We start from the raw sequence: 19,023 nt of genomic DNA on the forward strand, positions 1-19,023 counted from the left end.
CTTCGTTATAAATATGGGTATTATCTCTAAGGTAGATACACAAATTGATATATGATATTTACCATCTGAATATAACCATGTTATGTCAACAAATGGAAAAGTCAGCCAGCTATTCATTATCATGTTAATTATTATGCCTTTTGCCCCAACAGCAGGTGCACTCTTTACGCCAAATACCATACTTTCACATATTCTTCTGTTATTGAAAAACTGTTGCTTTAATTACCTTGTTATAAAAGAAAAAATGAATGCACTCCGCCTGAGGTGCAAATCAAGAAGGATAAATCCAACATATATGAAAAATATGACTGCACACTCACTTGCAAACAGTTTATTCAGCAACGTTTCGGCAAAAAGCCTTTGTCAAGGTTAATTACCTTGAACAAAACTGAAAATCATTAAGAAGACCTTTGTCTGAAAATATAAACATTAATTTAATGGATTCTCATTTGCTACTTATGTAGTGATTTTTACTTTGTCCATCCAAGGACGTGAAGTAAAATAGGGATTGGTACTCAAGTCACCGCTGACGTTGTGATTTTTGGATCACACGTCTCTTAAGGTGTGGTTATGAGTACATCAGATGACCACTTCCCCACCTTTCCCTAGTTCAGGGCGCCAGTCAAGGTCTTTTACCATTGGCAGTATGAGAACACTCCCAAAAGGGGCCTTCATTCATTTAGAATTAATGTAAAGTGGTCAGCTGATTTATCTGAAAGATTGGTGATATTGCTAACTTGTAGAACCTTTTCTGTATTATCAGCACAAGGAAGACTCAAGTGTAATAAAATAAATTTTATTAACAAAAAGATAAACAAGAATAACTAACACAACTACTAAATGAATACCATGAATGATAAAAGAATAAAGTGCATAAGATACATAGAATACAAGTGATTAAGTTGAGTGTGGCTATGGAAGAGTTACGTTATCTTAGGGAAAGATAAACTGTTTCTCTGAAAATAATAAGGTGGAGAACCTTATTATGCAACAAACAAATAAACGAGAGATTATTTGTTATTGACTAACATCAGCTATATTGAATCTAATAGGAATTAGGAAACTATATACTGATAATATACAACAATGCCAAGGTCTCTGGAAAGAGGTTTGGTTAAGTGATATTTACGTTCCACTTGGTCGAGTCCGATGACGGTGACGTCTTCCACTGGTTGTGCTGGGTGACGATGCAGTGGGGAGAGGAGCCAGAATCTGTTTCAACAGTCTTGAACAAGAAGCTCTGTGGGATGCTGATCTCCTGGAGCACCAAAGGGTCCTAAAATCTGGAACACGCAGATGAGGCCCTGGTGTAGGTGCAGAAGGTCCTTAACAATCTGGAACACGCAGACGAAGGTACCTTGAAGTGAAGGTTTGCTCGCCTGAGCTTAACCTTGTTGCAGATGTCGTCACTGTCTCGCTGGACGGAAACTTTGAACGTAGTGTTGGTTAACGTCCCTTTCCTCAAAAGCTGGAGGCTTAGAACGTGGTCATCTCTGTTGCTGCCTCCCAAGCTGTAGACTCAGATCATGGGATCTGTTGTTGTCGGTCTGGATGGACCAGAGGCTCCGAACGGTGTTGTATCTGTTAATATCTGTCCCCGTGCAGGACAGACTCAGAAACGGTGTATCTGTTGTGTCTATCCCCTTTGACGGACAGACTCAGAGCAATATCTGTTATGTCTCACCCGATGGGAGACTCAGAACAAGGAGTGTCTGTTGAAAGGGTACCTTTATCCCTTTCCGATGAGGAGGAGATTGCATTTTGGCGCTTCTCCATTCGAGTGCTGTGATTGGCTGCTGGCATCAGAGGGGACACACAGAGTGTGGCCCACCCTTCTCTCCCCTGTGGAACTCATTTGCATAAAGCACAAAGTTGGAAGTCTTTACAGTGTCTTTAAAGTTTACCAACGCATTTCTCACTTTCCAAATCACCACCAGAATACCTTTGGCAATATTCTAAACAAATAGAGACTAAACATGATGGAAAAAGATTGAACTGTCATTCAATTGTACATTAACAGCTGTATTTGTATCAGATGTTGCACTACAAATGGCTGTCACTGAGAATACTTATTTCTGTGAATAAGTGTGAAATGGATGTGTAGTTTGCATCAGTTCTAAGGTTTTCAAACATAGTTTTGAATGGATTTGGATGGATCTTTGTGATCTTTCTTTGTTTCACCCATTTCTGCTAAGGTCCCAAGGAATTTTTATGGCAGTCTCTGGCCAACTTTAGGAAGTAGTGTTTAGATGGGTGAAGGGTAATAACTGCCTGTGGACCAATGAGAAGTCTTGTCCTTCCCAGGCTTGGTACAAGAGGTCTTCTTCTTACCCTCTAAGAGAGGTCTGGATGTTGTCCTTACATCTTTATCTGATGGCGTTGGACAGTTTGTTTGTGTTAGTCCACCGAGATCCAATCAAAATGTAGCAAACCTTTGTCCACTGTTACAGAGAGAGAGGGGCCCGGCCGTAAACTGGGCCCTGGAATTCACTACACTTAAATCAAAAAACATTTTAAAAAACATAAAATATTAGATCAAACTACCTCAGAATCAACTTTGCGTTGCTGCCCGTGATCGCGTCAAGGATCAGACAAATTTACACATGCATTTTGAAAGCAGGTATTTAGGAAAGCGCTACAGCAAGTTTTGTGCCACCTAATGGTTTAGAGGAAAATAAAATCAAAGGCGCCTTTTGCCCTGTGGCGCCTTTAGCCCCATTGTACCCTACAACAATTGAAACTGAATTTACTTTGCGACCATTAAAAAAGTATTCTATATAGTATGAAAATGGGTATTATGAATTAAATTTGTACGTACTACATCTGCCATGTTGTTACTGTCACGTGACCTACCAGCATTAGTTGCTCCACTTCACTTCCATTCATAAATCCCCTCACATGGCCTAGGGGGATAGTAAAGTGTCCATCAAACGCACACTTCAGAATCTCGGTAGAAGTAATACGTCATCCGGTGACTTTTCGCCTACTGTTTTTCGAATACTCTGTATTCGGACATACTTTGACATACTTCAAACCTTAAAAGTATATTTTTAAAAACCTGTACTTGCAGATAATAATAATTAAATAATAGGGAGTACTATTTCATTACTGTTTACTTAAAATATTATCTTTAAAAGGAAAATAAAATAAATCACACTGTAAACCCTAATACTCAAAATAAATAATTGGTTTGAGTAGGGCAAACTTAAATTATACAAATAGTTCGGTAAAAATAACCTTTTAGCACTTTATTTTTCTAGTCCACAGAATGGATATATTTTAAGTAAACTGAACTGTTTCATTGTTTCGAGTTTTATAAAAATTCGAGTTTAACTAAATTTAACTGAACTGCCCAGTTAACTGAAACTGGGCTGGGATTTCTATTTCCCAGCATGCTTTGCCCATGGCACCCGAAAGGGAGAGTAAATGCTAAAATCAAGTGTTATATAATGTTTTTGTGCAAGATTAATCTTAAGTGGGAGATTTAGTACTGTGTTTAGTTGGATGTTTTATGCTAATTTTGAAGAGTTTCTGTTAACTCCCTCGGGTCGGCGGTCACGCCGGCGTGATCACCGCGTTTTTTTTCTCGCTAGTGTGAAAGAGACTCAAAATACTCCGTCAATGTTGCACATACAATTAAGAGCTATACACCATTTTAATCGGTGGAATATCTTCTTTTATTTGTGTACACTCAGAGTAAAAACAAAATGTTGTGCTTTTTGTAAAATAAAGAAAACTAACATGATGCGTGATCTCTCGTCTCCCTCTGAACGAACTCCAATCTGATAGTTCTCAGAAAATGAACTGTAACTTATGAATACTAAGGACAAAAGAAATGACACATATGTCTGAAGAAACATTAAAATGTCAGGTTTTAAATCGTACAGGTCAAATCGAAAACAAACATTGTGTTTATGTAATCTGTATGAAAAGAGAGCCATGTCAGAAGTCTGTGATTCAGCTCATTATCCGCTAATGCGGCCACGCCCACGGAGCCAGCGCTATTCAGACGCAAATTCTGAGTCAATACATGCATACATCGTCTCAATCGTGTATTTATTGTCTTGAAAAGTCAAGTTAGCCATAGTTAGCGATCTCTGGCCTCCTGTTAGTTCAGTTATTTCCTGGATTGCCTATTCTTCTTTAGCATTGGCATTTGTGGACTAAAAGTGCACAGAGCGCCCTCCGGCTGCAAGTATGAATTAAAAACAGTATCCAGCGTTCATAGTGATAACAATAAATATTGAATAAATATTACTCCTCTGTATAGAAAATTGACATAAACATGAGAATCCATCAATATTTCTCCAAATGTGCACGCTTTTAAGCTAAAAGCCTATATGAAATGCCATAGAGGTAACATAACTGTTCAGACACTTTGTATCATAGAAATGCATTATATTTTATAATAGAATACCATTATTTTAAATTGTAATAATATTTCACAGTATTGCTGTTTTTTCTGTATGTTTGATTTACATTATGATGAGCTGAGACATGATCAACAGGGTTTTTTCACAGCCTACCTGACTGAAAGAGCTCATTATTTATGCAGGTCATTAGAGCTCTTTATCTGATTCTTTTGTCTTCTCAGGTGAGAATCATCCATTATTCATGATTATTCATGCCTCCACGCATACTGTGTTTCTTGACTAAAGATGTTTTAGAAAATTTAAATCTCTCTATTGTTTTATATGAAGGAGTAGGAATGATAATTTTTACATAATTTTGAAGCAAAAACTCTAGTCTACAACCTCCAATACCCAGAAGTCTTGTGATCACAGACTTAATATATATCTTTTGGCTTTATTTCAGTGACTTAAGTTTTTTGTTTTTTCAATAACCACGCATAAACGTTATTCCTTCAAAAATACAAACATGTACATGTTCCTTACATATTATTGTAGCCTAGTTTGTGCTGAATACAGTGTAATGACACTTTTTCCATTAATATGTTTATGAACAACTGAAAAAAGCACAAATGTCAGGCCCCAAATCAGCCTCAGACCCCTGAGGGTTAATGTTGGTTTTTGGAGAGTTACCATCATGGTGACAAGTGGTGCATGTGGCTTGGTTTGAGAGCAGTTTTTGTTAATGCTTTATATTGCTTGCACTCATTCAGCAAGTGTTGTATATTATTGGTAACTTGTAAACAAATTAGCACGTTAGCATTTTTTTTATTAACTTGTTATAGCTCACTAAGTTTCCATCAATATAAGTGTTCACATTGAGGTTACGTGAAAATTTTAAGTTAAATGTATGAATTGGTGTACTCAAACATTTCAAGTTAAGAGCAATTAAAATGTTTTGAGTACAAAATAAAAATCTGCCAGTTCTGCGAAACATCATGCTAAGTAGTAGAAAGCCATTTGACATGCTATGGCGCTTCATTTTTATTCATATAGTTTGCACTCAGTCTTGTAGCCGATCATATCGTACAATATTTTAAACATTTAAATACACATATCAAATAAAATAATACAAAATATGTATGATGTAGTGTTTTAGGTGATAGTAGTCTGCTCTTGACAAAGCTGATTTCTGAGAGATGCAAGAGAAACTTGGCTATTTGATTTACGAACGTGCTTAACTCATTTAATTCATAGAGTTTATTCGTCTATGATATCATAAAATGTTTAAAACATTTAAATATACATATCAAATGATTTAGTATTTTGCAGTAGACCTAGGCCTACTCTTGACAAAGCTCTGATTTCTGAGACAGAGACGGCAGCGCAGCTATTTGATTTGTGGCTGCTCTGAGTTTATAGTCGTTCACTCTGCGCACACATTATTGCGTAGTAATTTTAAAGGTCCCGTTTTTCGTGTTTTTTTGAAGCTTTGATTGTGTTTATAGTGTGCAATATAACATGTTTTGTGTGTAAAAAAAACACAGTATTTTTCACATAATTTACTTATCTGTATACCGCTGTTTCCACTGTCATAAAAACAGGCTGATGACTTCCTTGTTCTATGAAGTCCCTAATTCAGAAATACGTAACGAGTTCTGATTGTGCCAGCGGTTCCTGTGTTGTGATTCGACAGCAGCTTAGCGAACCCAGAGCCATGAGCGAACCTTCCCCCAGAAAGGTCACGCCTCTTACCATAATGTGGAGATACATGTATTTATAACGTGGAGAAACATGTATTTAGTTTTACCCTATCAATTTGAGCCGGAATCAGACCCGGTGATTGGACTGCGGGATGAAAATAACAGCGTTTCGACGACATGGCGACAAACACACTCTACAAACGCAACTCTTGTGTATTCCTGTGGGCGGAGGTTAGTCAAAAAACTGTTTTAGTGACGTCATTAAAGAAGGAAGTAGAGGGATGTAGTCCAAACTGGCCGTTCGATGTAGGCAACTTCTGTTAAATAAAATATCTCGCGTGGCATTGAACTTTGAGCTTTAAAATTTTACAGATTTTATTTATACTCTAACAACAACATTACACACTAACTAAAGTTTGAAATATGGGATCACGAAGAACGGGACCTTTTAATGGCTTGTGTATAATTGTGCTATGTCCTGTGTCACCTGTTATTCGGTGGAATTTGTTGTGCTACTTTCCCCTGCATCATTTGGCACTGTAATAAGTTTTCCCTCAGTAATTGTTTGCCTTATCGCACTCATAGTCAGAGGTTTGAGTGTTGTGTGCCGAAAGAGTGCGCAAGAACGGGATCACATGCGCAAAACAGTTAATGTGAATTATAAATGTGCTCCCACTCTCGCCTGCTCTTTCGAGCACAACACAGAAGACGGCACGCAAGACTTATAGGGCCTATAACAGCCTATATAGTTTTTCTCAGTTACAGACCAAACCCGAACCCGAAGCTATTCATGAAACCTTAACCCGAACCCAACCCGAAACCCGTGAGTTCTTTGGGGCCCGTCGTTGCAGACCTCTAGTTCTACTTACTTAAACTTAGATTTTTGTTAACTTTGAAATTTTGAGGCAACTGATTTAATTACATTATTAAATATTAATGATTTAAAATTAAAACTTTTTAAAAATGATTTATATTAAAAGTTTTAAGTTGATAAAATTTGACAAAAAGATCACTTAAATGTACTAAATTGCATGTATTATTACAAATGTGTAGTTAAAGTCTGCGTGAACCGGAAGTTGCAAACGACTTTTCTCCAGTGTTGTGACGTATTTTCCAAGTGAAACGGAATATTGAATAGAGGGCAGAGTTTTACTCCTCTCCATCTCTCGCTCATAGCAGACACACGGTTGCAGAGGAGTGGTTTACGCGTTTTCAACCCAAGCCGTCAAACTGACGTTATCAGAAAAGGAACGCCATTTAAGACCAGAAGTAACTTTTCAGATTTTGATTAAAGATTACCGCGACAAACATTTTTTTCTGTGTTTTAACTTGCACAGATTAATTGTTCACCACAAGACTAGTCAGATGCACTAACAAAGTAAATAGAGTCGATTTTGATTTCACGTGTACTTTAACAAATACATAGCCTAACATGTATAAGTTTCAATAGAAATGACATTAGCATATTTTAGTTTACCATAAATGCTTTTCAGTTGCCTGGAAAATCCAGCCTCACCACTGTACCAGCGGATGAGTTTGGTCAGCCATTGAATCAATTCGATTTCTAGGGCGGAGCAAATCCAAGCAAACAAGCGGAGTAAACCAGTCAGAGAAGGGCGGATATGACGTTAGCAAAGCGACGAGAGTCAACAGAGAAAAGTAAATAATTAATGTGTTTTTGGTCATTTAAAACTGAATTCACGGCTGAATAGAACAAACTCTCGGGTCTCCCGTGCGCAATCTTCGTTGATATTGAAGGGACTTTCGCAGCACTAGAGTGACGCTGTTTGCATCACTGAAATAAACAAATCTGATTGCACGGTATGGTTTGGAGTTGACTCGAATCGCGATGGAGGGCGGACTGACCAGACTGATATATCTTGTAGAAGATATATCAGTCTGGCCTTGCCAGGCAATCTTTTCAGTATGTTTGGCAGTACATTTTAACCATATTTAAAAAAACAAAAAAACAAAATAGAATTAATTAGAAATTTCATATAAAGATGTATGTGGTCCTACTTTAGTGGGTCAAAAAAGGACTCTTAAGTTCAACTAATTGCATTTAAGATAAATTTAAACTATAATACATTTTATTTTAATTGTAAATAATGCAAGTAAGTGTCCTGAAAACATTACATAAATTCATACTTTAGTATATTCTTTTAAAGTATATTATTTCCATAACTCTATTTTCCTCTATTAATAAAAGTATGCTAAAGTGTACTTATTTTTCACAAGGGTGAATTAGCCAAAACAAACAAACAAACAGAAAAGGGTCTGTATATAACATTGTAAATGAGGTGTGTTTCTGCAGACAGATTTCATGTGATCCTCTGACAACAACAGTGTTAAAATCAATGTTAAGGATAAGCAAAGAGGTTATTAATTAGACAGTTTACACAACAGTGAATCGAAAGTTCCACAATGGCACCAGATCTCAACATTTAATTATCAAGTTTCTTTTTTGATTATTACAGTTGCATGGAGATAATACCTTCATTAAACATTCTTCACTGTGACTACATACCACATCTACTTTGTGGTGCTCCTTCATATCCAGGATCATCTCTACCACGGGACTCAATCTCCATTGATAGGATCCTGTTCTAGCTCCCATTTTAGCCCTCTCATGAAGGTTTCCTGTCATCTATGATAACCCATCTTCCTGTCTTCAACCCTGACCTTATACAAAAGATGCTTCACTTCAAAGAGTCTGGGAGAAGGAACTTGGTAGTTGTGGAGGTCCTGAGTAGGGAACGAACATTTCTGGGACAGTCAGTGAAAGATCATCTTTGAAAACAGAAGTTTCTCTAATGAGGCATTAAGACCAACCCAAACACATCAGAACTCATCTATCTCTCTTTTTTCCATTTGTTGACACAGTACTGAACACTGTCCATGACCCCTGAGCTTGTGATTGTGAAAACAAACATGCAATATTAAAAGATTTTCTGATTACACGCCTCTCTGCCTTTTTCTGTGTCTAATAAAGCACAACCAACTTTATTTATTACTCAAGCTGACATTTTGATTTAGGCTGACTCAAATGTAATGAGGTGAAGCTGAGTTGAGTCCTTTTTATTTTCAGACAAGAAGCTTAATTTCAATACGTTTTCATACAGATGGAAATGAAATCTTAAATAAGGACATCATACTAGATCATATATATATATATATATATATATATATATATATATATATATATATATATATATATATATGTGTGTATGTATGTGTATGTGTGTAGTATATGACAGATGAGATGAAGGTGGGCTTTCTTGGAGAAGCTCCAGACGAGGATATTTGATTACATGATTGAGCTTTAGTACAATAACTTGCACTACAACAGCACCATCTGGTGTTTAAGTGGCACTTGAGCAAGTGTAAAATTATAATTTTACAGTTTACAAATTTCTTTTCTTTTCTTTTCTTTTCTTTTCTTTTCTTTTCTTTTCTTTAACACATTTTAAAATAAAGGGGGGTAGCCTATTGTGCAGATCTTTGATCGAATTGACCTACATATACTGTGTCGCTGGTTCTGGGCTCTTGCCTATAAAATGATCCTAATAGGGCTGTGTATTGTTGTTTGTTGTGTCATTGGCATTTCTCTTTTCATCCAAGTCCTGACCACTAATTTGTTTGGGGGGAAAAAAAGAAAAGCAAATTATATTTTCAAACAAAAGGTACAAAAATGTTAATCAGTGTTTTGTTTCGTCTTTTAATATAAGTGATTTTTTTTTTTTCTCTTCCAGAGATACTGTGATAAAGCAGCACTACAAGCTGTCCCTTGTACAGTACTGGTAATAAATTAATAATGAGCTGTCATGATATTGGAAATGTGAAAATGTGTATTTTAAATTAAATTTAAAGAAGTACAATTAGATTACACTAAAGATCTAGTGGGTGACACACTTCTTACTTAATCTAAACATATTTAAACATATGGAAGCTTGTTTCCACCACATAATAAAATGGTAATTGCAACTTTTTGTTTCACAATTTATTTACAGTCCGAAGTGCAAGATTGTTCTCTCCAGCAGGACTCCGAGACCTCTTGTTCCTCGCACTGCCCTCCCTCGCTCTTCTGGTCATCTTATTCCAGTGGGCGGGGCTCACTTGTGCTCCACCTCTTCTTGTTCCTCTGGGTGGCCTGCCAGCTCTGCAGCCTGTCTTTCTGTTCTCTTGATTTTTTTGCATTACAGTATCATCTTGTCTATCAGTTAACTAGTTGACTTGAATGCCTCTGTATCTGGGTCCTCATTCATAATGACCAGGTGTGCAAATAACTTGTGTGCATGCTTGGTAAAAATGAATGATGAGTACCAGAAAAAATTATTAGGGGTGCAATGGATCGTAGTTGATCCATGATCCTTACAGACCAGGCCCCACGATTCAGCATGCATGTGATTTGAAATTTTATCATTTAGACGTGTTTTGCCTTGCCAATTTACACATTCAAATGATCGTAAGGTGTAAGGGTGAGAAAGAAACTGGATGTGTGTCAGCATATTTTCAGTCTGTGCATTCGGTCTTAAAGTGACAACAGTTTAATATTCCTGCTGTTGTCTGTGTCATTAGTGTTAAAAAAATAAAACAAAACATCATCATCTACCATGTTCGAGAGCAAAGAAGATAGTGAGGAGAGCAGTCAGGAGGAAAGTGATGATGGCAACTTGTAGGTTAAGATTGCTGCGTAAAGTGTGAATACCAAGCAGCATCTCCAGGTGCTCCCTTGAGAACCAGACCAAAAAAGTTATGTGCACCCCGATAATAACCCTAACCTCCCTTTGTCTTTTAAAGGCACTGGCGAAAAAGCCATCAAATGGTTCCGTGATGGAGGCAGAGCGATGCTGTGGATCTTGAATGGGTATAGCTTTACTGTGGTCCGGCCCATAATAATCTGCAGATGGTAGGCCTGTCACATCCACACGCCACATGAACTGTCAGTTTGTTTGTTTTTCTTCTGTCATGTGTTTCTTTGTTTGAGTTTCCTGCCACAATCTGTTTCCATGGACACTAATCATCATCATCACAGCTGTTAGTCATTTGAGTTCATTTGTGTGTATATCAGTTCAGTTCTATGTGTCTTTGTCGAGTCTCGTTTTGAGTGAGTAATTTGTTGGTACATGTTCTGATTCTGGATTTCTGTATTCTCTCTGTGGATTATCAAGTAAAGACTTGTTTTACTCTTATCTCCTTCGTCGTGTGTTGGTTACACCACCATTACGTAACAGAAGACCCGACCACAACAGTAGCGACATGTTTTTTGTCATCAGCATTTTTTTTTCCTGTGTTTTTGTGAGTACATTTTTGGTTTCCTCCTGCACCATGGACTCCTTTTTGGAGTGCAACTGCATTGCCTTGAGCAGAAGGACCACTCCCTCAAGGAACATTTAGAGGATTTTTTCCATCTGGTATCATCTACTACTTTCCCGGACAGCTGCCTCAGCAGTTTCCTATATGCCAGCCTCAACACCGCTACCAAAGCGCTGCTGTCCGGGGAAGGGCCTCGAGGGAGTTTCATGGAATACGTCGAGTGGGTGCTGGTGTCCTGTGATTCGCCGTTCACAGTGGACATCGTTGACGATGACACCAGCCCCACTAGCTACCCAGTGCCCAGCCAACAACACCTCGACTGCAGGGATCGACAGCCTGAGCCCACCTCAGGCAACGAGAGCCACTCCGCCGCGACGTACAAGCCAACGCACACAAGAGCGACCGAGCTGAACATCGCCACGGAGCCTGAGTGACTCATGCCTGACCAGATGTGTGAGCTGACTGCCTCAGTCATCGCTGAGGGAATCTTAGTGGAGTTTGACGGGATGGAAAGGAGCTCCGCCCACCCCCCCGCCACAGAGAGTGAGTGTTCGGCTACCCCTCTAGAAAAATTTTTTTTTGATGTTGGAGAGGTTGTTTTGTTACCCCCTCTGTTACCTCCTGAGTCTATCTGTCATGTTTCTAGTTGTTTGGTTCCATCCAGCCCTGAACTGTCCATATCCCCACGGTTCCGTCCAGCCCTGAACTATCCGTCTCCCCGCTGGTTCCATCCAGCCCTGAACTGTCCATCTCCCAGCTGGTTCCGTGCAACCCTGTGTCCCCTGTGTTCCCTCCCAGCCTCCCTCATCCACTACCTCTCCAACACACTATGAACTCTGTTTTGTTTTTTGGACTTTCCTCTGCTCCACAGTTTTTGCCCCAGTCCCCAACTAATCCTGTTGTCCCATCATCATCGTCACTGCGGCTACGTCGCGGCCGTCTAGATCTTCGGAGTCCCTCCACTACATCGGCTTTCTGGCTTCGCGGTGGGCTCCATCATCACTGTCTCTGTTGCCTCCAGTCATCCCCATGGCGGTGCCAGTGAACACATCTCCATGGCTTCTCCCTCCTGCGCCGCCATGGGACACAGTCTCAGCTGTGGCCTGGGTCGTGCTTCTTTGTTTGAGTTTCCTGCCACAATCTGTTTCCATGGACACTAATCATCATCATCACAGCTGTTAGTCATTTGAGTTCATTTGTGTGTGTATCAGTTCAGTTCTGTCTATGTGTCTTTGTCGGGTCTCATTTTGAGTCAGTAATGTGTTAGTATATGTTCTGATTCTGGATTTCTGTATTCTCTCTGTGGATTATCAAGTAAAGACTTGTTTTACTCTTATCTCCTTCGTCGTGTGTTGGTTACACCACCATTACGTAACAAGGCCATAGTCCTGAAGCTGGAAGAGGTCAGATGGCTCATAGTCCACTGTGAAACTGTTGGAGTGGTTATCAGACACACAGAGTAGGAGTGAACTGTAGCCATGTAAAGTAGTATTTCCCATGTCTTAAGAGAAAACTTAACCAGGGCTGTGAATTAATCCAAACATGTAATCAATTACATTATTACAAATAAAAGCTATAGACCAGATCATCTCCTCAAACAGGTTTTGAATGATTAAGTCTGATTGAATCACCACTGTCAGCAGGGTCAAATGAGTCCAGACGAACATGCAGAACAGCAGGCGATAGCACTTCTTCACCAGACTCTAAACAACCATGCAGAACCCTACGAGGTTCAGGGCAAAGGGAATAAAGTGATGGTATTTGCTGAGCATGTGTACAGACTCCTCCCTCTGCACCAGAGTGAAAAAATAATCTGTGATCTTTTCCTCATAGAAGAAGTAGCACACACAGCAGGAAGTACAAGCTTAGGGTTCTGAACCATGGTATGTGGTAACAGTTATACACTCTGTAACCAGTTGTGATGATCTGATGGAAACACTTGATCAGAAACGGCATCATCATCATCATCAGCACCATCTGACCCAGATAAACAATAAAGATGAATCAAAAGAAGGGGATCATTGCCGGAGTGAGAATCTCCCATAAGTATCTCTTCCACCAGTTCTTCAGTCATAAGGAAAGGCCTGAGAGGGTTTTGTTGAGAACCTCTGTTGTGTCATCGGCAGGAATGGGAACTTCAGACACTCCAGAGTCTGTGACGCCCTGCCTGCACAGGGAGTGTGGCTTGCAACCATGGAGACATTTGTGAGAGATGCTGCGTAATATCATTGCGCCTGCTGCACCCATGGTACGCTAGCAAAGTTACTTGATTATTATGCCGGAATGAGAGAATAATTCCTAGCCGTATCTGTCAGGGTTCTGCCCTGACAGCCCTGTCTGTTTTGTGTTTATTTAATGTGTCCTTGTTTATGTTGTGTCTGAGCACATGGCTTTGTCTGTGTTTGTGTTTGCCATGTACTCCTCTGTTCCCTCCTCCTTGTTTGTCACCACGCCCCCTGGTCTAGTCATTGTTTAGTGTTTTCACCTGTTCCCTATCCTCCCTGCTCCCTTTCTTGTTGAGTCCTCGTTTGTCTAAGTGTTGTCACCTGTTCCTCGTGTTCTTTGCCTCCTTTTTATTATGCACTCTTTCCCTCATGTCTTTGCCAGTTTGTTAAACTTCGTGCTTGTGTTCTAGTCTTTGTTCATCTAAGCTCATAGCGTTTTGTGTTGGAGATTCTCGTATCCCTTTTTGCCTTTGTTGTCTTCCCTGTTCCAGACCATCTAACCACCTGTCTCGTCTAGTCCTCGTAGTGTCTCTGGTCTCCCCCTGTCCTGTCCTACAGACTGAGGATCCCTGTGGCTGCTCTTTCTCCCCGCCAAGCAGCAAGACTGGTTCAGTGCCTGATCGTATCTGATGGTTCTAACTGCTTAAGCTGTTTGCTCCTGTCTGGCTCCCGCTACATCTTTGGGCCTCATACTGCACACCTGCCAATGCTCACCGGCCTGCTTACTACCTGGGCTGTTCTCAGTGGCCGTTCCCTCAGCGTGCTAGTCTTTGTGTCGCACCCCCTTCCTATTGTATGGACTGTGTTCACCTCCACACCCTCTATGTTCCAAGTTTGTCAATAAACCTGTAAAACTCATCCTGCATTTGAGTCCTCCCTCACAGATCCCTGACAGTATCGGCCTAGAAAATCGCAACTTTTCATTTTCCGTCGGTCTTAGTATACGATGTAACCACTGTTCCCTCTAAGCTGCGCGCGTGCGCAGCCGCGCACTTCTGAAGCCGCAGCCGCGCAGAAAAAATAATTGCCGCGCAGAAAACAGACATGAAAATAATTGTAGTATTTAAAATGAGAAATAAATGCAGTGCTCTGGAAAACCGCTATAGAGTTATTGTCGCTATAGAGTTGGAACCGTCGAATGCGTTTTACAGGTTTCATAGAAAGAGAACGATTGAGCGCGTGTGAGCGGGCTGGCCCTGAGCCAAATCAGTCGTGGTAAGAATACTGTCATGTTTGCGGACTAAATACATCAATACGAGAGGCAACGCGAAACGAAAAGAAATGTGAAATAAAACGTCATGTTTTAATGAAAAGTGGTGGAAATAACGGATGATGGGCACATAATGCTAACAAAACTCTGAGACATTTACAGTTACACACCCACCACAGGTGTAGCGTGCAAACTCAAAATAGCCTACATAAGTGATATACCTAAGTTTAAATAGATTTTTGTGTGTGGGTTTCAGGGATGTTTAGATAACTATAAAAGAGTTAACGTTCACTTTTCTTAAAAATATTTAGCTATCAGATCTGTTTAAATGCTTCAGTTGGTTTTCATTATATAATATATTAAAACAAACGGAAGCATTTAAACAACTGATATAATACTGTAAACCAATTTAAATACATAAATATTATATTTTATTATATTATAATGTAAGCTTAATAAAAAAAATGATCTCACAAGGGGATTGTTTAGGGCTCCTTGCCACGGAAAATCTTAACCTCCTGGTATATAAAATCTGGGAAATTCATAAGCAATAAACATGTAATTTTGATGGTTTAACACTGTCTGTTGCTAATAATTTACTGTACAAAAACACATTATGATTGTTCCAAACCATCATTGTAACTGCTCCTATTATATTATTATAAAGAATTGAACTGTCCTACAGGAGGACAGAAATTATTTTTTAATAGGCCTATAATTTCTTGGTAAAGACTGGTACAGTTAATACAGCAATGTGAAAAATCTCAAGTAACCTAAAATGTGCTTAATTTAGTGACTGAACTGCTTGTTTTCAAACATATTATTTAATAAATCACTAAGTTACATCAAGGGTCAAATAAAATAGAAACGGCACATTAAAGTTAAATGTTACAGTTGCATGATAAAACCTTTTTTTGTGTGTGTGTTTACGTTCATTGTACAGGTCATTGTACAAACTGTATGTTTTTGCTCAGGTGGCCAAAATGTGCGCTCAACAGAGAAAAGTTTTGCTCAGAGAGAAAAAAAATTAGAGGGAACATCGGATGTAACTACAGAAGAGTCAAGTTTTAAATAGGAAAAATATCAAAACTCTGGTCATTTTTGAGCGAGATGCTAACGGTCTAATCAGATTCAATGAACTATGCTAAGCTATGCTAAAAGTGGTACCGCCATACCCGGAGATCGGCTGAATGGATTTGAAAACGGTAAAACTCAACTGTTTAGCTTAAGGGGAGTTGGAAAATGATCCTATTTTCAAAAAAAGTGGAGTGTTCCTTTAAGTAAAAAAATTTATGAAACCTCACCTTTAGGCCATCGTCCAAGTGAATCACTGAATAAACGATTCCAAAGCCTTCACCTAGCTGAATGCTAAATTTGTCACTGCAGGCATTGATGTCTGTTCAAAGAAAAATTGAACTTGAGTTGTTGACATGAAATGTCAAGCAGTGACAGCAGTGTACTGTAGGGTGACATACTTCTCCGTCTAAAACTCTTGAAACAATATTCATATATTAATTGAGATACTACATTGAATAGCTGAGCTTTTGCCTATTTATGTAATAAAAATGTTTTTCTCAGTGTAAAATACAATTTCATTTTTATGTATGCTTTAAATTTAAACGAAATCTTGTTGAATGTTAAAAAAAAGTTAATTTACATGTTATGAACTACACTGAAAGTTCACATTAGTCATTTAAAGTATACACTAACAAACTGCTGATTGTTTTGTTTCTGAGTAAAAATAGAACTTGTATCAAACATGTTATGTTAGAGTTGTGGTAGCAAACTGTAAAGACTAGAAGGGATACAGCTACGGCCACTGTGCATGAGCACATCAATATTGTATCATTTAATTACTGTATTTGCATTATTGTAAGGGTAGGCTTAGGGTTGTGGTAGGTGTAGACATTAATAAAACACAACCTGATAAGTAACAAATTAGTTTATTGTTATTTTATCATTAGATTTTTGCTCACTTCTAGCCGTTGCTTTATCCCTTCTAGCCACAACCGTAGCAAACTAACCCATGATTTTTTTCCTCATTATCCTTCAGTTGGCTTGACTGAGGTGCAACAGTGTCCTCTGTTGGATTATCCGAAGCTTGTGGGACGTCGACAGTCTGACACAGCAGAGACTGGAACTTTTCGCAGATTGTCTTTGCGTCATGGTGTCACATCTGTATACATAAAGAACGGGTCCCAGCAGGCTACATCGCATGTGAGGCGGATCATTTATAGCCTTTTCTCACAGCAGCTGCAATAATTAAACTTAGCCTATCATTTGGATGGCTGATTGTATGGTATGACAAATTAACGTTAGAGATTAGACTGTACAGAAATTGAAATTTACAGGTAACGCTAATGCACACAAAATAGTCACACAATGGTGATGTTGTTTACATTAATTTGAGAACAAAGTATAACAATAATAATTTACTCGGTTTGATGCGATCTGAGCTAAGTGATCATTATATTTAATCCACATTGGTAGCTCAATTTATTGTAATGCTTTTTTTCTCAGTTGGTCAGAACAAAAGTGGCTGACATGTTACTTACTTGTTCAGATTTTCCGGTGAAAATTCTTACTTTGGTCATACTTCAAGACCACAATCTGTGATTCCGAAGTACAGTACCCACACCGGTGTGGTGATTGACAGCAAACATTAGATTAATCCGCACTGAGTCGTTGAGTCGATGCACAGCCCACGTAAAGATGATAATTCCGCAAACGACTGCAATTGGTCATGTTTTTAAATTGAGATGGCGACAAAGAGGTAAAACTTTCGGACTGCAGCTTTAAGCTTGCTCTAAATTACGACGTGATTTTGTGGGGGCATTCTCACACAAATCATTCTTGGTTTCCACTTTTTCAGTTGTCAGTCAGTGTGCACATGCATGTGTGACGGATGTTAATGTACTTGTACTTTAATGTATTTCACTAATCATCCTTTCTTTCAATTTTTATTTATTTTCTTAGTATTAATTTGTCCACGAAAACCTCATCATTTTGTTTTATACCTTATTTTTGCTATTTTTGGAAAAAGTTTTATATTTCTCTTACGTGGTGACATCATTTCTGTTCAGCCCGCGCTGCCTCCTCAGACCGCATTGAGCGCGCTGAGAGGAGGTAGGCAGTCAATGGTGCTCTCTCAATATAGACTTATAAAAGTTCTAAAAGTCTGATTAACTCAATAATATGCATTAATATAGTTGTTCACAGTGTTATAAATGTATTAAGAATTGTTTTACGTATGGATGGATTGGATTTAATAGTTTATTACCGAGAACAATGGTTTGAGTATGTGTGTGCGTATATGTGTGTGTGCTCCAGCAGAACGTGGTGATTTTAACAAATTGAATAACTGCCTTTAATTTGTGCAGATAAAAATCACAGACAGACTGTATTTCTCATACTCTACTCTTTAATCCATCCAGGTACGATTTACATTTGTTCTTATTTTCCAATGTATTCATTTTGTATTAATTTGTTCTTTTTCCAATTTATAATTGATTGAAAACTAGTTTATTTTGAATGTTTGTAACAATTAATTTTGCACTTAATGTTATTTATATGTTTTGTGCATTTTGTTATCACTGTAATGTTTGCTGAGACCGCATTGAGCGCGCTGAGAGGAGATAAAAATCACAGACAGACTGTATTTCTCATACTCTACTCTTTAATCCATCCAGAGGGCCAGAATAAACTCCACAGCAGCAGCAGCATTCCAGTTGTCTCCTTGTCTTGTGTCACACAACGCAGACCGTAGCAGTAGCCAGAATTAGGCCGGTTACATTGGTGCCGTGACCCGGATGGAGATCAGCTCGCCACGGATCTTCGTCCAAGGATCAATGTCGTTTGGTCGCTGGTGGGCGCTGCACTTCAGTCAAGGTTTCAAAGAACAGTAACACAAAGTAGTGCATTTTCATTGAACTGGACATTTCACTACATGATTAGTGTCACTACTCTCCTCATTTTGTATCTTTTAATAATTTTGTTGTTTAGGCTGAGTTTTTTTCGTCATTTGAGATTTACATTACTCATTGTTTGGTGAATTATAATAATGAGAAAAGATGGCACATGGTTACAATATGGACAATTTTAATGCTGATGGTAACATGTCTGAATCAAGTTTTGGTAGAGGGAGAGTTTTCAGTGATCGTACATTTACACCTGTTACTGGGAGGGGTCATGTAGAACAATCGCCACCTAGATTTTGTTCC

The 19,023-nt window shown here is 38.7% G+C and overlaps 1 pseudogene; it reads right to left on the bottom strand.

The window, feature by feature from the left end:
• Window positions 1-9,281: 9,281 nt before the first annotated feature.
• LOC125280724 lies at window positions 9,282-14,682 on the bottom strand (annotated as a pseudogene).
• Window positions 14,683-19,023: the final 4,341 nt, after the last annotated feature.

The sequence above is a fragment of the Megalobrama amblycephala genome, linkage group LG12 (assembly GCF_018812025.1).
Source record: "Megalobrama amblycephala isolate DHTTF-2021 linkage group LG12, ASM1881202v1, whole genome shotgun sequence".
Lineage (NCBI taxonomy): Eukaryota > Metazoa > Chordata > Actinopteri > Cypriniformes > Xenocyprididae > Megalobrama > Megalobrama amblycephala.